Source organism: Petaurus breviceps, unplaced genomic scaffold (genome assembly GCF_028583685.1).
Source record: "Petaurus breviceps papuanus isolate PSGF00001 unplaced genomic scaffold, PetGlider_PUasm1.0 179, whole genome shotgun sequence".
Classification (NCBI taxonomy): Eukaryota; Metazoa; Chordata; class Mammalia; order Diprotodontia; family Petauridae; genus Petaurus; species Petaurus breviceps.
In genome coordinates this window covers 5,837,645-5,844,546 of record NW_027185779.1, presented here as the reverse complement: position 1 = coordinate 5,844,546, position 6,902 = coordinate 5,837,645, and the positions used below count along the sequence as shown (strand labels likewise).

General features: G+C 37.5%; 1 long non-coding RNA gene across 1 annotated transcript in view; it reads right to left on the bottom strand.

Annotated features, from left to right (window-relative positions):
• Window positions 1–585: 585 nt before the first annotated feature.
• Window positions 586–6,902, bottom strand: part of LOC138160122 (uncharacterized) — a 380,488-nt gene continuing 374,171 nt past the window's right edge. The window contains exons 9-10 of the long non-coding RNA XR_011168079.1: window positions 1,858–1,912; window positions 586–709 (exon numbers count right to left, since the gene is read on the bottom strand). This is a non-coding gene — a long non-coding RNA (uncharacterized lncRNA). The remainder of the gene's footprint in view (window positions 710–1,857; window positions 1,913–6,902) is intronic.

Below are 6,902 nucleotides of genomic sequence, written 5' to 3'. Positions count from 1 at the left end.
CTAGACGTGAGGCAAGGTCTGTAACTTTGAAAGCTCACGATAATAGCAATCACAATGTGCCCTTTGGTCTAATTGAAAAAAACCTACTGGAAGACTGAAATTCCCAAGTTCAAACTGTCCCTGTGATACTAGAAGAACATAGCTCTTAATAGCCAAAGAATTCAAAAAGAAAAAAAGCTATTATGATGCTAGTGATGTTCAAAACATGAACCAGAAAAGGAGAATAACTCTAAAACTTAAAGAAAAATGCAGCTTGGTCATAGGAGCAATTAGAAGTCCTAAAAAAAAATAATAAAGAGCTTTAAAAAGAGTTTTAAAAGCAAAATAAATTAAATGAGAGCAATAGATAAAAGAACTGGAAAAGAAAGATCTTTGAAGGTAAAACTTGGAAAGAGAATTAATATCTTGACTTAAGAGGTAAAAAACCCTATCCAAATAATACAAGGTATTCCAAAAGTCTCAGAGCACTTTTAAGCTACAGAAGCTTATACAGACACTAAGATTTGAAGGATATTTTACACCATATAATACTATGGGAGGAAAAAAATAATGCCAAAATGAATGTTGAAAAATATATAATACATTATAAAATTATCACAATTTTATTTATTGGGTAGTTTCAAGGTACAAAAAAATCATTATATCCAGATGTGTGCCATTTGCCTTTGTGACCATGGACAAGTCATTTAACCTCTCAAGGCTGCTGCATCTGTAAAATGGAAGAGTAGGACTAGATGAGGATTGAGAATTGAGGTAGAAATTAAATTAATTTTTTATGATCTTCCCCACCTGAATCACATTAAATGCCAGATGGCACACTGATAAAGAATATACCTTGAAAAAAAATGTTATATATGATTTCTTTCATATGAAGGGGTTGTTTTTTTTCTTATGGGAACTCATTTCTGAAACCATAATGAAAGCCAAAATGAAAAGATTATTTGAAAGCATTTTACAAACCTTAAAGTTTTATGTAAATATTAGCTATTATTATATACTCACCTCAGATATATATATATATATATATACAGACAAATCAAGATGGTAGAGGAAAAGGAAGGAGTCCAGCTCTCTCCACACAACCACTACAACAAAAATCTCTTCCAGCTCTCAATCTACAATCCTACAATCACATAAATCAAATGTAATAAAATTTCGATTTTTAGGTAATAGTATTTGTGGCATTTGCTCTCTGATATGGTTCTGCTTTACACTTAGAAATCAATGCAGAATGTTAGAGAGGCTATGGAAAGATAGGCACACATTGCCCATAATGCACTGTTGGAGCTGACAATTGGTACAACCAATTATGCTAAAAAAAAAGTGACTAAAATATAAATAACCTTTGACTTAGAAATGCCACTGCTAGATTTATACACTAAAGAGGTCAAAACCAGAGAGCAATGTCACATACACACCAAAATATTCATAGCAAAATTTTTATGCTAGAAACAAGCAAAAAACTGGAAAAACTAGTTTAAATCCATTAACTGGGGAATGGCTAAATAAATTGTAACATGTGAATGTAATGGAATATTATCACATTATAAAAAATGAATATATGTAATTCAGGAAAGCAAGGGAAAATCTAAATAAATTGAAGCAGAATAAAATAAACAGAACCAGAAAAATATATACACAATGATGACAATATTGTAAATGGAAAGAACACACAAACAAAAAAATCCAAACTGGATACCAAGCAATTATAATGACCACTCTTATCTCCAAAGAAGAAATGAGAAAATATACCACCTTCCCTGCTTGGCAGAAAGAGGGTACTATGGGTGTGGAATATTGCATACACTGACAGAATTGGTTCATGCATTGGTTTGTTTTGTTATCTCCCTCTCTCACCTTCTTCTGTGTCTTCTTCTATTAGTTTTCTGGGTAACAGGTAGAAAGAATACATCTGAAAATGAAATAATGTTAAAACAAAGGATATCAATAATTTTTAAAGAAAAAAATACACCACTACATGTGTAAATGACAATTTGAAAATGTAACTTGGAGAACAAAGAAGATGTAACTGGATTCAGAAATAACAATCTCCCCAATCTCACTTTATCTTCCCCCCAACTGCAACCTTAAACTCCATCACTGGGTCACCTGGTACTGATGGATGAGCTTTTATCATCCCTTACCATGCAGGAAACAGGTCTTCAGGACACTTCCTAGTCATTTCCAAATGATGCTATCACACTTACTTCTGCCATCCCCTGACCCTTTCCAGCTCACTTTTGTACATTGTCTTGCACTTTACAATGAAAATACTTTGAGAGTAGGAACTATCCAGCTTGTTTGGCACATATTAAGTACTTAATAAATGATTTATCAGATATATCTATGATACTTATTGTTCTATCTGTCAACTGGTCTATCTATCTATCAAATTTACTGAGGGACTGACCAAAGAAAACCCAGCCCTTAAAAACATGCATAGCATGCTTGGTCAGTGCAGTCTCTCCATATGGCTATTAAATTGAGTAGAGAGACAACTGTGCCTATTGGAATAGTCCAGGTATGAAGTGATAAGGGCCAGCACCAGGGTGGCATCACTGTCAGAGGAGAGAAAGGTGGATATGGGAAAGTAATTACATAGAAAAAAAAACAACAGAACTTGGCAACAGATTGAATATGAGGGTGAAGAAGAGAGAAAATGAGAATGACACTGTGATAGTAATGGCAATTAAAGATTCCCCTGTATTGGCTTGGTTTTCAAACTGATTGTGTTAAAACCCAGAGCTTGTTGGTCCCACCTGTGGGATGGACTTGTTGATGTGAAGGGAGAGTCCTGAACTGGGAGGAGCTGGTGACGTAGATTTGGAGAGACACAAGAGAGAGGCAGAAGAACTTTTTGGAAGCGGCATCTCGTGGAGGCAGAGAGAGACTGAGAGGACTGCTGAGGGCCACTTTGAATTGCCCTGGACTTTTGAGACCTGCCCCCTGAGCTTCCAAGGACTGAGGAGACATGGCTGTTTTGCTGGTACTTTGTCTGTTTTGATGTTGTTTTGCCAGATTTGTCCACTGGTGAAAGACAGTCCTGTTGTTGAAGAAGTCCTGGAACCTGGCTGTTCGCTAAGAAGCCCTGAGACTGTCCTGCAGACAGAGTGAATACTGTCCACTGGTGAAGGACAGTGCTGTTGTTGCAGGGGTCTGGGAAACTTTCTGTTGGTTCAGAAGCCCTGAAGAAGGATTTTCTGGTTGTATGTTTACAGAAATCCTGGGAAAGGGTTTTGCTAATGTTTTCAGGGGTTCTAGGACTGTTCTACAGACAGAGGAAGAATTGATGAAGGGACTGGCAATGTATCTTGTGGCCTGGCTGAGCCTTGTCTCCCCAGGAACTAAGATTGCTGAGAACTTGCCTGGTGTCAAGATGAAGAAAAGACCTCCATTTGGGTATTAAGTGCTGTGTTTAAACTTGATGTAACTCTGGGGTAGATTCAATTGAGATCCAGGGGTGGGGAACTTTTGACCTTTTTGTGTTCTGTGGTTGAGCAAATGAATGTATTTTACTTATGTTTGGAAACTAATCTCCATTTGAGAAGAGGGGCTTTGTGGTGGACTAAATGAAGGTATAGCCTAGGGGTGGAGAAGTATTTAGAACTGGGACTTTGTAATTGATTGAATGATTGGAAGGTCCTGGGGTGGGGTAGTACTTGGAGATTATTGAATCACACTTAGCAAATGCTGTATTTTGAATGATGTCATGTTTTGATCTTCTCTGTTCTTGGTTGGTCACTGAATAAAATGGAGAGCACCTATGCTGGTATTCTGAACCTTGGGAAGTTGCCTTTCTTTTGGCATTATATTACAGACACCTACATTGCAAGCTAGGGTGACTGAAAAGATAGGGGTGTCCTTGATATCAATCAGCAAATTAGGAATAGAGGAGAATTGGCTGTGGGGAGAGGAGGAGGGGCTCAGGGAGATAATGAGTTCAGTTTTGACTTTGTTGACCTTTAAGATGACTACAAGACATCCAGTTCAAGCAGTCTAATGGGCAGCTGGAGATGAGAGGCTAAAGTTCAACAGAAAGTTTGGGGTTGGATAAATAGATTTGAGAATCATTAGCATAAAAATAATCATAATTATAGTACCATATTTCCAAAACAAACCAAAAAATAGTGAGAAGAGCTTTACATAGTTAACATTGTTTTACTTAATTTTTTTCAAATCTACTTAGTATCTAATTTAATAGAAGGCAGCTGGATTCTCATATCTACTTCTGGATTGATTCTCATATCTACTTCTGCATTCAATCTGTTACAATACATAGTTTTAGATGAAATATATGAAGAAAATCCAGTCTCACACAGAAAAGTAGTTGGGAAAGAAAGGAGTATTTTAATGAACAAATAGTGTCAATATTATTATGAAAATAGATTTGACCTTGCGGGCACCCTGATAGTGCATCAAGGATCATACTTTGAAAATTGCTAATGTAGTCATAAGCATAGACCAGACACCATCCAAACAGATGAGAACTAGCCATAATTTTAAAGACCTTCATATGAAGGAAATTCTTCAGACTGCCAAAAGCCCATTATGTGGTTGAGCAAACCCCAATCTTAGAGAGTATCGCCTCATGCCTAACCTAAATGCATATTGCTTCATTTAAATTTCACTTCCTCACAGTCCTTAGTGGAGATGGAAGAGTCATTCTTTATCACCCCTTAATAACTCTTCATAAACTAGACTGTTTATGTCTAGTTTATGTCAGTTTAAGTTTAAGTCAGCCTCTATCCTCTTTAGGGTAAATAATATTTTTCTTCCAACCCTGGCATCACCTTGGTGGTCCTATTCTAAGACTTCTTCAAGTTTTCTAAGGTTCTTAGACTGAGAAGCTCAGAAGTAAGTATACTGTTCTTATGTGATTAAGGTTGATGGTAATGGGAAGATACTGTAATTACTACCCTTACTTATATAACCAACATCAGACTTGCTCTTCAGAGCTCAGTGTGCTGACTGATCCCATCTCTCCTACTCTCAAAAATACAAAGTCTTCATCTTGTTTTGTGGACTTTATTCTTGTTCCCTAAGTATATCACTCTACCCATTACTCTCTTCTGCAATATGGTGTTAATTCTGCTAACCAAAGCATACACTTTCTAAAAGATGATAAATGCATTTTACTTGCAAAAGTAGGCACATATTTCTTGCATATATGTGGTTTTTAGATTACTGTTTGCATGTATTTTTAAAAAAATAAATTACAATTCCTATGCATGCCTAGTTTCCTCCCATGCATGTTTTTGTCAGGATTTTTGACACTGTAAACACAAATCTCTTCCATGTGGACTCAAATTGATTAATTAAGGGGGAAGCTTCGTTGCTAAATTGCCAACAGATGTTGGCTGGAAGAGACACTTGGGAGTCATCCACCAGAAAGGTTCAGAATGGGGCCAAGCAGTCAAAAAGCCTTAACCTTCCTTTTGTTCAAAGTAATTTCTACTTTTGCTCGATTAGCGATTCTTTACATTTTGGACTTTTTTGGTTCTCTCTAGGTCAGGTGGACTATTTGTAGAAGTTATTCTTTTCATTCATACTAAGCTCATAGGATTTATAAATAGGACAGACCTTTGGATCTAGTCCAATCTTCTCATTTAAAAACATTCAATAAAAATAAAACTTTCTATCCCAAGAGGAAAAAAGTCATAGCAAGGCATTTTGTTCAAAAATATAATTTCTTCTATTTCAACCACAGTTCTTAAGCATCCACTGTGTTCAGGGCACTTTAATAGGTAGTTGGGTACAAAATTTGTTTAAGATGCACTCATAGCTCTTACATTTTAACAGAAAGATACAATACATAAACAAATAACTACAATAATAATTACATGTATGGATGGATGGACAGATGGACAGATGGACGGACAGATGGATGGATGGATAGATGGATGGATAGATCGGTGGATGAATGGATGGATGGATGGATGGATGGATGGATGGATGGATGAAAAAACAGTTGTTAATCACTTAATATATTCCAAGTGTTGTTAAGCACTGAGGTACAAACAAAGAAAGCTAGACAGCCTCTGCTCTCCAGGACCTCACACTCTAATTGAAGGATAAAATACTGATTTTTTCAATCAGCCTACAGGAACAGTAGAAGAACCTCAAAATTCAAAAGATGCAACTATAGGCAGATAATAGTGCCAGGGGACTTTGGGGGATGGAGACAAGGCACAGATGGTAAGACATAGGAGCTATTAGAAAGTAGTGGCAGAGCAAGCAGATAGTGCTCTGTACTACAGATACACCAGCAGGGCTGGTGATGCTCTATATATTTAAGAGGAATTGAGTTGTTGACTTCCATTGCATTCTAACCCTGTGAGTCAAGCAATTCAGGTAACTTGAAGGACAAAAAGATAAGTCATACTTTGGGGTGATGTACTTCCTGACTTACTCTGCCTGACTGGATCAGGTGTTGTCCAGGGCAGGGCAGGGGGAAGATAAATAACCATAACACTCTATCCCCAAGTGATGGCAGGTCTTCTTGCCACCAAAAGGGTTCTGGAACTGCCTGGGACCCTGGGAAAAAACTAATACTTGTTTCCTTCCCCTTGTCAGCAGCCTGAGCCATCCTAGAACCCAGTAGCTATAACTATATCAGAGAGATACAAATGAAGTACTAAATGATATCCAAGGAGGGAAAGGTAATCATTGATGTGAGGGTAGAATGAGAGGAAGGGCAGCACAAGAAAAGGAATCTCTGGTTCGTTTATGTAGTGGCCTAGGGCAAGATAATAAAGAGGAGGGTGGGAGGCATGGGGGGAGGAAGGGGAAAGGGAGAGAGAGAGAGAGACAGAGAGACAGAGAGAGAGACAGAGAGAGAGAGAGAGAGAGAGAGAGACAGAGACAGAGACAGAGACAGAGACAGAGAGACAGAGACAGAGAGA